The following is a 12,108-nucleotide window of genomic DNA, read 5'->3' as shown; positions in this document are numbered from 1 at the left end:
CTGTGTCTCCCTGACCTCATGTTCCTTGTTCTTGTGCCTCCCTGACCTCATGTCTCTGGTTCTTGTATCTCCTTGACCTCGTGTTCCAAGTTCCTGTGTCTCCATGACCTTGTGTGGCTGGTTCCTGTGTCTCCCTGACCTCGTGTTGCTGGTTCCTGTGTTTTCCTGACCTCGTGTTCATGGTTCTTGAGTTTCCCTGACCTCGTGTTCAGGGTTCCTGAGTCTCCCTGACCTCGTGTTCACGGTTCCTGTGTCTCCCTCACCTCGTGTTTATGCTTCCTCTGTCTCCCTGACCTCGTGTTCATGGTTCCTCTGTGTCCCTGACCTAGTGTTGCTGGTTACTGTGTCTCACTGACCTGGTGTTCACGTTTCCGGAGTCTCCCTGACCTCGTGTTCATGGTTCCTGTGTCTCCATGACCTCGTGTTCATGGTTCCTGTGTCTCCATGACCTTGTGTTGCCCGTTCCTGTGCCTCCCTGACCTCGTGTTCATGGTTCCTGTGTCTCCATGACCTTGTGTTCATGGTTCCTGTGTCTCCCTGACCCTGTGTTGCCAGTTTCTGTGTCTCCCTGTCCTCCTGTTCACGGTTCCTGTGTCTCGCTGACCTCCTGTTCATTGTTCCTGTGTCTCCCTGACCTCGTGTTGCTGGTTCCTGTGTTTTCCTGACCTCGTGTTCATGGTTCTTGAGTTTCCCTGACCTCGTGTTCAGGGTTCCTGAGTCTCCCTGACCTCGTGTTCACGGTTCCTGTGTCTCCCTGACCTCGTGTTTATGCTTCCTCTGTCTCCCTGACCTCGTGTTCATGGTTCCTCTGTGTCCCTGACCTAGTGTTGCTGGTTACTGTGTCTCACTGACCTGGTGTTCACGTTTCCGGAGTCTCCCTGACCTTGTGTTCCTGGTTCCTGTGTCTCCCTGACCTCGTGTTGCCGGTTCCTGTGTCTCCCTGACCTCGTGTTCATGGTTCCTGTGTCTCCATGACCTCGTGTTCATGGTTCCTGTGTCTCCATGACCTTGTGTTGCCGGTTCCTGTGCCTCCCTGACCTCGTGTTCATAGTTCCTGTGTCTCCATGACCTTGTGTTCATGGTTCCTGTGTCTCCCTGACCCTGTGTTGCCAGTTTCTGTGTCTCTCTGTCCTCCTGTTCACGGTTCCTGTGTCTCCCTGACCTCGTTTTCACGGTTCCTGTTGTTCCTGTTTCTCCCTGACCCACTATTTCCCTTTCTAAGCCTTCTAGCTCCCAGACACTCCGCCCCATCATTCTTTGCTCCAGGGGTTGATTCTTTGCAGTTGCATCTCCCTGGTGGGTGTTTGATGTGCCTCTCCAATGTTTTTCAGTTATGTTCCTACCTCTATTGGGGTATTTAGGGATAAATCTAAGGCACCTCCAGGGCTCTATGGCCAGCTGCGGTGCAGGGTCTGAAGAGTGGCTTTGTGTCATGTTGGGTCTTGCAGTGAGGTGAGTAAGGGGGCAGTGGGTTGCTTATAATTTGAGGTGTGGTGCCCTGGGTGCCGTTGGATCAGTGAGAGATGGCTGCCTTGACATGGTGGTGGGTAGTGTGCTTGGCACTGCAGGACTTCTGTGGGGTGTAGTGTGGCGTGCAGTGGGAGTGGGAGTGGTGCTGTGTTGTGGGTTGCACTATAACACGTCATGCTTCTGGTGTGGCCCTGCCCTGCTCTTCAGCGCTCTCAGATATGGCAGGGGCTGCTGGCTTGCTAAATGGGGTTGGGAGTCTGTCGCTCAGCAAGTGGTTTGTGATTAGCCAGTGGCGGCTCCTCCAATAAGGCAGAGGCGCGCCGCCCTACTGCTTTTAAGCAGTGTAAATAAAGGAAACATAAATAATAACAACGTTATTATCATTTTATATTTCCGTGCTGCTATGCGGGCGGGTGGGCGGGGCGCTCTGCTCTCAGAGGAGGGCAGGGGAGGAGTGGTTTGCTCACTCCAAGTGTTCAATGACTGTTTGGCCGGCCCTCTGGGACTGGCCAAACAGTCATGCGCACTTTGCATGTTCTTTATACAGGCTGCATTACAGCCTGCATGGAGAACATGTCCACACCCCCAGGCCCCCAGTCTCAGTCTAAGCACTGAATGGGCACTGACACCAATCACAACGCTGCATTGCAGTGTTGTGATTGGTCAGGGGAGCCTGGGTGCTTAGGGGAGCCTGGGTGCTTCCTAATTCTTATAGTGATTCTGCGTAGGGATTTTTTATGCCAGGAAGTGTGGCGCTCTATCTAGTGCGCGTCAGTGTGTGTGGATTTTACTGATAATTACAGTGCTGCCAGGCCAGAGGATATACCCTATGACCCCTGTTTGTGTGTGGGTAGAAACCCACACAGACAATGAGAGCAGAGTCCTGGGCACACGTTCTAGAGTAACAAAATGATCGGTAGATCCTATGAACTTCAATCACTATCATCCGAAGTAGACATGAGTTCATATTTCAACTTGAGAATAAAGATTCGATTAGCTGGTCCCGCATCCTGCACTCAGGATAAGGATTGCATGGTAGAGTGGCATACCCGCCGCCTACAACCTCTCGGGCACTGGACTCCTTGGGACTTCCTTCACCTATGTTTCTCCCTTTAACTTTCGTACCATTTTGGATCACCAGTACTCTAATCGAATCTTTATTCTCAAGTCTGGTCGGGTTGGAATTATCACCGGCAGTTCGATCACACAGGAAGTTGATTCCTGCCCTACAGCCCTGAAGAAGTCACGGGATACTTCCCATTGTGACAAAACACGTGTTGGCTGGTTGTTTCTATTTCACATTAAGGAATAAATTCATTGAAATATGAACTCATGTCTACTTCGGATGATATTGATTGAAGTTCACAGGATCCACTGATCATTTTGTTACTCTAGAACGTGTGCTCAGGCCTCTGCTCTCGATTCCTAATTCTTGTTCGGCGGAGTCCTGCAGAGGAGAGTCGCGGCGGGGATAAGGTAAGTTACTATTTTTTTCTACATCCCCTCTCCCCTGCCCCCGCCTCGCCATCCACGATCGGTGCCGGACGCCACTGGTGGTTACCCATTGGGTGCTCCTTGTGCGTGAGGAGTCAGCTCTCTCTCTCTTCACTCGTGTCTCTCTCGCATGTCATGCTTCTCACTCATCTCTATTCATGCTTCTCTCTCCCTTTTGTTCCTCTTTTTCTTTCCTTCTATCTCCTCACTCTCCTCTACCCGAGGAATCAAATCTGGAGTATTAAGTATAGTTCTGGCCGCCACATCTGGAGTGTAGTAGTGCAGTTCACAAGGCTGCAGTTGGAATATTGTGTCCAATTCTGGCCACCCCATCTGGAGTGTAGTCGTACAGTTCTCAAACCCTCATCAAGAATATTGTGTGCAGTTCTGATGCCACATCTGGAGTATAGCGGTACAGTTCACAAATCCGCATCTGGAATATAGTCTACGGTTCTATCAGGGAATGAAAGATCAGGGTAGCAAAGTGGATGAAAAACAACTGCCTAACACTCAACTTGGAAGCCCTAATCTTTGGCAACAGAAGCTCCCCCTGGTACTCCACCTGCTGGCCTTCAGAGCTTGGCCTCCCAACAACTCCTACCAACCACGCAAGAGAGCTGGGAATCACCGTCAGAGCTTGGCCTCACAACAACTCCTACCAACCACGCAAGAAACCTGGGAATCACCGTCAGAGTTTGGCCTCCCAACAACTCCTACCAACCACGCAAGAGAGCTGGGAATCACCGTCAGAGCTTGGCCTCCCAACAACTCCTACCAACCACGCAAGAAACCTGGGAATCACCGTCAGAGTTTGGCCTCCCAACAACTCCTACCAACCACGCAAGAGAGCTGGGAATCACCGTCAGAGCTTGGCCTCACAACAACTCCTACCAACCACGCAAGAAACCTGGGAATCACCGTCAGAGTTTGGCCTCCCAACAACTCCTACCAACCACGCAAGAGAGCTGGGAATCACCGTCAGAGCTTGGCCTCACAACAACTCCTACCAACCACGCAAGAAACCTGGGAATCACCGTCAGAGTTTGGCCTCCCAACAACTCCTACCAACCACGCAAGAGAGCTGGGAATCACCGTCAGAGCTTGGCCTCACAACAACTCCTACCAACCACGCAAGAAACCTGGGAATCACCGTCAGAGTTTGGCCTCCCAACAACTCCTACCAACCATGCAAGAGAGCTGGGAATCACCGTCAGAGCTTGGCCTCACAACAACTCCTACCAACCACGCAAGAAACCTGGGAATCACCGTCAGAGCTTGGCCTCACAACAACTCCTACCAACCACGCAAGAAACCTGGGAATCACCGTCAGAGCTTGGCCTCACAACAACTCCTACCAACCACGCAAGAAACCTGGGAATCACCGTCAGAGTTTGGCCCCACATCAACTCCTACCAACCACGCAAGAGAGCTGGGAATCACCGTCAGAGTTTGGCCCCACATCAACTACTACCAACCACGCAAGAAACCTGGGAATCACCGTCAGAGTTTGGCCCCACATCAACTCCTACCAACCACACAAGAGAGCTGGGAATCACCGTCAGAGTTTGGCCCCACATCAACTACTACCAACCACGCAAGAGAGCTGGGAATCATCTTAGACGACAAACTCAACATGGCAGCACAGGTCAATGGGGTCAGCTCCTCTTGCGTCCACATACTCCGCAGGCTCAGAGAACCTTCAATTGGATCCCCAAGAACACTAGGTGCCTCAACACTCAAGCCCTGGTCACTAGCAGGCTAGACTAGGGCAATGCACTCTATGCCGAAATCTCTAAACACCTCCTCCACCGACTTCAGACCATCCAGAACGCGGTAGCAAGACTCGTCCTAAACCTTCCCTGCCGCACCCACATCGCCCCACACCTCAGAGAGCTTCGCTGGCTACTGATGGACAAATGCTGCCAATTCAAACTCCTCACGCACATATATACAGACCACTGCACAACATAGGACCTGCACACCGCCACAGCCACGTGCACTTCCACCAACCCAGCAGACTCCTGCACTCGGCCTCACTCTCCCTCGCACACACACCCTTATCAACAAAAGCAGAACTGGAGGCCTAGCCCTCTCCCACAATGCACGGAAAACATGGAATATCTTCCCTTTGCACATCAGGGCCTCACACCTACCTCTCTCACCCTCTCCCCGACCCTTACCGGAACACCTTCTCGTATACTGTGTCCCATTGTAGAGCCCTTGTCTGGAGTATTAGGTACAGTTCTCAAGGCCACATCTGGAGTATTGTGTCCAGTTCTCGATGGCTCACCTGGACTGTGGTAGTAAGGTTCTCAAGCCCTCATCTGGCATATTGGGCCCAGTTCCGGCTTCCAAACTTAGAGTGCAATCGTACAGTTCTCAATGCCTCATCTGGAACACTGTGTCCTGCTTTAGAGGCCTAGTCTGGAATATTAAATATAGTTCTCAAGGTCACATCTGGAATGCTGTGTCTAGCGCTGGGTGCCACATCTTGAGTGTAGCTTTACAGTTTTCAAGAGGCCTCATCTCGAATATTGTGGACAGTTCTGGAGGCACATCTGGAGTGTAGCAGTACCGGTCAGAAGGCCGCATGAGGGATATTGTGTCCTGTTCTAGAGGCCTAGTCTGCAGTATTAAGTACAATTCTCAAGGCCTCTTCTGGAATATTGTACACAGTTCTGGACAACACATTAGGAGTGTAGTAGTACAGTCCTCAAGGCTACATCTGGAATATTGTGACCAGTTCTGGATATCACGCCTGGAGTGTAGTAATACAGTTCTCAAGCCCTCATCTGGAATATTGTGTCCAGTCCGTATGCCACATATGAAATGTAGTAGTACAGTTCTCAAGGCCACATCTGCAAGACTGTGTCCAATTTTGGGCGCTACACCAGGCATGTAGCAGTGCAGTTCTCAAGGTCACATCTGGAATACTGTGTACAGTTATGGGCACCACATCTGGAGAATAGTAGTACAGTTCTTATGGCCACATCTGGAATATTGTGTCCAGTTCCGGACACCACACTCGGAGTATAGTAGTATAGTTCTCAGGCCCTCATCTGGAATATTGTGTCCAGTTGCAGATGCCACATCTACACTGTAGTAATACAGTTCTCAAGCCCTAATCTGGACTATTGTGTCCGGTTCTGGACACCACATCTGGAGTATAGTAGTACAAATCTTAAGGCCACATCTAGAATATTGTGTCCAGTTCCGGACACCACACCTGGAGTGTAGTAGTACAGTTCTCAAGCCCTCATCTGGCATATTGTGTCCAGTTATGGACACCACATCTGGAGTATAGTAGTACAGTTCTTAAGGCCACCTCTGGAATAGTGTGTCCAGTTTCAGGTGCCACATCCGTAGTGTAGTAGCACAGTCCTCAAGGCTGCATCTGGAATATTGTGACCGGTTCTGGATATCGAATCTGGAGTCTAGTAATACGGTTCCAAAGCCCTTATCTGGAAGATTGTGTCCAGTTCCGGATTTCACATCTGGAGTGTAGCAGTACAGTTCTCAGGGCCTCATCTGGGACATTGTGTCCAGTTCTGGGCACCACATCTAAAGTGCAGTTGTACAGTTCGCAGGGCCTCTCCTGGAATATTGTGCCGAGTTCTGGACACCATATTTGGAGTATAGTTGTGCTGTTCGGAAGGCCTCATTTGGAATATTGTGTCCAGTTCTGGGTACCACATCTGGAGTGTAGTGGTATAGTTCTGAATGCCTCACCTGGAATATTGTGTACAGTTCGGGTCGCCACACCTGGAGTATAGTAGTACAGTTCTCACGGCCACATCTGGAATATTATATCCGGTCCTGGATGCCACTTCTGCAGTGTTTTAGAACATTTCTCAAGGCTGCATCTGGAATATTGTGTCCAGTTCTGAACACTACATCTGGTGTTTAGTAGTACAGTTCTCAATTCCACATCTGGAATATTGTGTTCTGTGGCAGATGTCACATCTGCAGTGTAGTAGTATATTTCTCAAGGTTGCATCTGGGATATTGTGTCCCATTCTGAACACCACATCTGGAGTATAGTAGTACAGTTCTCAAGTCCACATCTGGAATATTATGTCCAGTTCCAGACACCACACCTGGAGTGTAGTAGTACAGTTCTCAATGCCTCATCTCGAATATTATGCCCAGTTCCAGACTCCGCATCTGGAGTGTAGCGGTACAGTTCTCAAGACCTCATCTGGAATTGTGTCTACAGTGTTTTAGTACAGTTCTTAAGGCCGCATCTGGAATATTGTGTCCAGTTCTGAACACAACATCTGCAGTATAGTAGTAAGATCTCATGGCCACATCTGGATATTGTGCCAAGTAGTAGATGCCCACATCTGTACTGTAGTAGTACAGTTCTCAAGACTGCATCTCGAATACTGTGACCGGTTCTGAATGCCACATCTGGAGTGTAGTAGTACAGTTCCAAAGGCCACATCTGGAATATTGTGACCGGTTCTGGATATCGAATCTGGAGTCTAGTAATACGGTTCCAAAGCCCTTATCTGGAATATTGTGTCCAGTTCTTGATGCCACATCTGGAGTGTAATAGTACAGTTCTCAAGGCCACATTTGGAAGATTGTGTCCAGTTCCGGATTTCACATCTGGAGTGTAGCAGTACAGTTCTCAGGGCCTCATCTGGGACATTGTGTCCAGTTCTGGGCACCACATCTAAAGTGCAGTTGTACAGTTCGCAGGGCCTCTCCTGGAATATTGTGCCGAGTTCTGGACACCATATTTGGAGTATAGTTGTGCTGTTCGGAAGGCCTCATTTGGAATATTGTGTCCAGTTCTGGGTACCACATCTGGAGTGTAGTGGTATAGTTCTGAATGCCTCACCTGGAATATTGTGTACAGTTCGGGTCGCCACACCTGGAGTATAGTAGTACAGTTCTCACGGCCACATCTGGAATATTATATCCGGTCCTGGATGCCACTTCTGCAGTGTTTTAGAACATTTCTCAAGGCTGCATCTGGAATATTGTGTCCAGTTCTGAACACTACATCTGGTGTTTAGTAGTACAGTTCTCAATTCCACATCTGGAATATTGTGTTCTGTGGCAGATGTCACATCTGCAGTGTAGTAGTATATTTCTCAAGGTTGCATCTGGGATATTGTGTCCCATTCTGAACACCACATCTGGAGTATAGTAGTACAGTTCTCAAGTCCACATCTGGAATATTATGTCCAGTTCCAGACACCACACCTGGAGTGTAGTAGTACAGTTCTCAATGCCTCATCTCGAATATTATGCCCAGTTCCAGACTCCGCATCTGGAGTGTAGCGGTACAGTTCTCAAGACCTCATCTGGAATTGTGTCTACAGTGTTTTAGTACAGTTTTTAAGGCCGCATCTGGAATATTGTGTCCAGTTCTGAACACAACATCTGCAGTATAGTAGTGAGATCTCATGGCCACATCTGGATATTGTGCCAAGTAGTAGATGCCCACATCTGTACTGTAGTAGTACAGTTCTCAAGGCTGCATCTCGAATACTGTGACCGGTTCTGAATGCCACATCTGGAGTGTAATAGTACAGTTCCAAAGGCCACATCTGTAATATTGTGTTCAGTGCGAGATGCCACATCTGCAGTGTAGTAGTATTTTTCTTAAGGTGGCATCTGGAATGTTGTGTCCCATTCTGAACACCACATCTGGAGTATAGTAGTAAGATCTCAAGGCCACATCTGGATATTGTGACCTCGCCTGGAATATTGTCTACAGTGTTTTATTACAGTTCTCAAGGCTGCATCTGGAATATTGTGTCCAGTTCTGAACACACCATCTGGAGTATAGTAGTAAGATCTCAAGGCCACATCTGGATATTGTGTCCAGTAGCAGATGCCACATCTGTACTGTAGTAGTACAGTTCTCAAGGCTGCATTTCGAATACTGTGACCGGTTCTGAATGCCACATCTGGAGCGTAGTAGTACAGTTCCAAAGGGTGCATCTGGAATATTATGTCCTGCTCCGGACGCCGTTTCTTGAGTGTCGTAATACAGTTCTCAATCTGGAATACTGTGTCCAGTTCAGGGCACCACACCTGGAGTGTATCAGTACAGTTTGCAAGGTCTCATCTGGAGTATTTTGTTCAGTTCTGAACACCACATCTTAACTGCTGTGGCCGCAGCTGGAATATTGTGTCCAGTTCTGAACACCACTTCTGGACAGCTGTGGCACACTTTGGGTAAACATATCTGAAGTCTTGTGCACCATTGTGGACACAATAACAAGTTCAGTGCCCGGTTCTAGAGGACATATATGAAGTGTTGCGTCCGATCTCGCGTGCACATTTTGAGGACTGTGTCCTGTTCTGGAATTTACATCTAGAATACTGTGCCTAGATCTGCAGAACTCTTCTGGAGTGTTGTGTTAGCCATCGTGGTGAGCTCTAGATTAGGGTGCCCAGTTCTGGAGGCAATGTCGGATATATGCAGATGTGCAGTATTGTGTCAGCTGTGACGTCACATCTGCAAATGTGTGTCCAGTCTGCGACCACGGGCCCTAGCAGGCAAAAGGAAGTCAAGAGGCGGTGACCCGGAAGGGCATTGTGTGACCCCTGGGCGCACAGAGGAGGGGTAGTGAGCATTCTAGAGGTTCGTTCGTTTTACAAAGTGCACCTATTACATAAACAGGAGGCCTGGGAAGGCCCGAGGTGCCGGCCGTGTGTGCGGAAGGGTCAAACGGGGGTCATGTACGCTCTTCCTGTCATTCTCCTCACGCCGGCCTCCTTCTCTCCCTCTGTACAATTTCTTCTTCTCTGCTTCCTTCGTCTCCCTCCGTTCTCCACTCCTCACCTTCACAGCTCCCTCCCTTTCGCTTGTTTTTCTCTTGTCTCCTTTCTTCTTCATTCTCAATTCGCCTCCTTTCCTCCCTCTTCCTCCGCATCTCTGCCACCTTTTCCCTTTTCTTTATCTCACTTTCTCCATCACTCTTGTATCTCCTTCCCTTTGATTCTTCCCATCTTCGTGATTCCTGCCCGCCCTGTACGTGTCTCTGCGTTGCGTTCTCTCTTTTCCTGATCCTCCCTCTCAAGTTCCTGTTACTTGTTCCAGGCCCTGTTGCTCCTCTTTCCTCTCCCTCCCCGTCTCCTTTCTCTTTTCTTCGCTCGCCCTGGCCTGCCTCCTCTCTTCCCATCTCTTCTCCCCTCTTACTCCCTCATTTCTCGTGTCACCTCCAGGGCTCTGCTCCTCCCCCTCGAGCCTGTGTACACAGTCACACACATGGAAAGGGAGGCACCCGGGATTGCAACACTCAGCAGTCTCTTAGTCACAGCAGGGCGGCGGGGCACTGCCCCAGACTCTGCCCCACAGCCCAGCACCGCGGGGGGCTCAACTCTGCGGGGTGCGGTTCGCACCCGGGGGCCGGGCCCCCTGTGCCGAGGCGGGGGCTGACATCGGTGGCACGGTGCAAATCTTTATAACATGTTCCCCAGAAAACCCCTTATGCGCACCAGCACCCCGCACCCCCGACATGGCTGCAGGTCACCCCTTGCGTCTATCGCTGCCCCCCCCCTCCCTACTCCACCTCCCCCTGAGGCTGCTGCACCCATCACGGGGTTTCCCTGCCCCCAGCACCCTCCGCATACTCGGGGGCACCTTTCTCCCTGCACCGTGGCGTGGCCGCCAAAGTTCCTGGCTGTCTCCCTACACTCCGGGGGTGCCTGCACGTCCCTCCCTGGGGCCACAAGGCCCCTCCCCGGGAGAGGGTGGACCCCTCTCCCTACGGTGACACTAGCTTCGACAGCGGCTGCACCTCTGTCCCAGGTGAACCCGGCACACCAGGGGTGCATGCACCTCTGTCCCCCCTCTGGGTCAACCCCCCTGTAGTGGCTTCACCTCTCTCGCCTAGGGTCACCCCGGCCCCCTGTAGTGCCTGTTCTTCTCTCCCTAGTGTCACCCACGGCAGTGCCTGCATTTCTCTCCACATGTTCACCCAGCGGCCTGGGAGCGGCTGCACCACTGTCGCCAGGGCTCACCCTCGGCACCAGGGGTGTATGCACCTCTCTCCCTAGGGTCACCCTCCGGTGGTGGCTGCACCTCTGCCCCCAGGGCTCACCCTCAGCACCAGGGGTGTATGCACCTCTCTCCCTAGGGTGACCCTCCGGTGGTGGCTGCACCAATGCCCCTGGGCTCACCCTCGGCACCAGGGGTGTATGCACCTCTCTCCCTAGGGTGACCCTCCGGTGGTGGCTGCACTTCTGCCCCCTGGGCTCACCCTCGGCACCAGGGGTGTATGCATCTCTGCCCCTGGGGTCACCCCTCATCTCTCTCCCCAGAGTCACCCCCGCCCCCTGAAGTGCCTGTTCTTCTCTCCCTAGGGTCACCCTCCGGTGGTGGCTGCTCCCCTGTCCCGAGGGCTCACCCTCCGCACTGGGCGGCTGCACCTCTGCCCCCAGGGGCCACCCCTCCCCTCTCTCCCTAGGGTCACCCTCCGGTGGTGGCTGCACCCCTGTCCCTGGGGTCACCCCCTGTAGTGTCTGCACCTCTCTCCACAGCGCCTTGAGAGTGTCTGCACCCCTGGCCCAGGGCTCACCCTCCACACCGGGGCTGCTGCACCCCTGCCCCTGGGGTCACCCCTTCCCTCTCTCTCTAGGGTCACCCTCCGGCGGTGGATGCACCCTTGTCCCCAGGGCTCACCCTCCACACCGGGGCTGCTGCACCCCTGCCCCAGGGCTCACCCTCCGCACCGGGCAGCTGTCCCTCCCCCAGGGCTCGCTCCGCTGCGCAGACGGACAGATATGACCCCACCCCTCCTTACCTGGCCCTCCTCGGGGGTTCCTCTCCCCCCACCTCCGGTGTCCCCTTCCGATCCCCCTCCTCTCGCCGCTCCCACCTTCCTCTGCTCTCCCTTCACGTTTCCCTGCTCCGCTTCCTCCTTCACGCCCCCTCCGCACCTCCTCCCTCATTCCCTCCCATGGCAGCCTCCCTCATTCCCTCCCCGCCCTCGCGTCTTCACACCCTCCGCCCTCTTTCCCTTCTTTCTATCCACAAATCCCTCCCTCGTTCACACCCTCATTCCCCCGCTCCCACCTTCACCCCTCCCTCCTTCACACGCTCCCTCCTTCATGCGCTCCCTCCTTCACGCGCTCCCTCGTTTACACCCTCCTTCCTCCGCTTCCTCCTTCACGCGCTCC

At 52.2% G+C, this 12,108-nt stretch overlaps 1 protein-coding gene across 2 annotated transcripts in view; it reads right to left on the bottom strand.

The window, feature by feature from the left end:
* CNOT12 (CCR4-NOT transcription complex subunit 12) overlaps positions 1-11,888 on the bottom strand; it is a 422,228-nt gene extending 410,340 nt beyond the window's left edge. For both annotated transcript variants that reach the window (XR_014981070.1, XM_085651437.1), the window contains exon 1: positions 11,733-11,888. The gene's annotated coding sequence lies outside the window, so the exon portion shown is untranslated. The remainder of the gene's footprint in view (positions 1-11,732) is intronic.
* Between the last annotated feature and the right edge of the window lie 220 nt (positions 11,889-12,108).

This window comes from Triturus cristatus, chromosome 4_1, assembly GCF_964204655.1.
Source record: "Triturus cristatus chromosome 4_1, aTriCri1.1, whole genome shotgun sequence".
Lineage (NCBI taxonomy): Eukaryota > Metazoa > Chordata > Amphibia > Caudata > Salamandridae > Triturus > Triturus cristatus.
The sequence above is the reverse complement of the archived record's forward strand: the minus strand, read 5'-3'. Positions and strand labels throughout refer to the sequence as shown.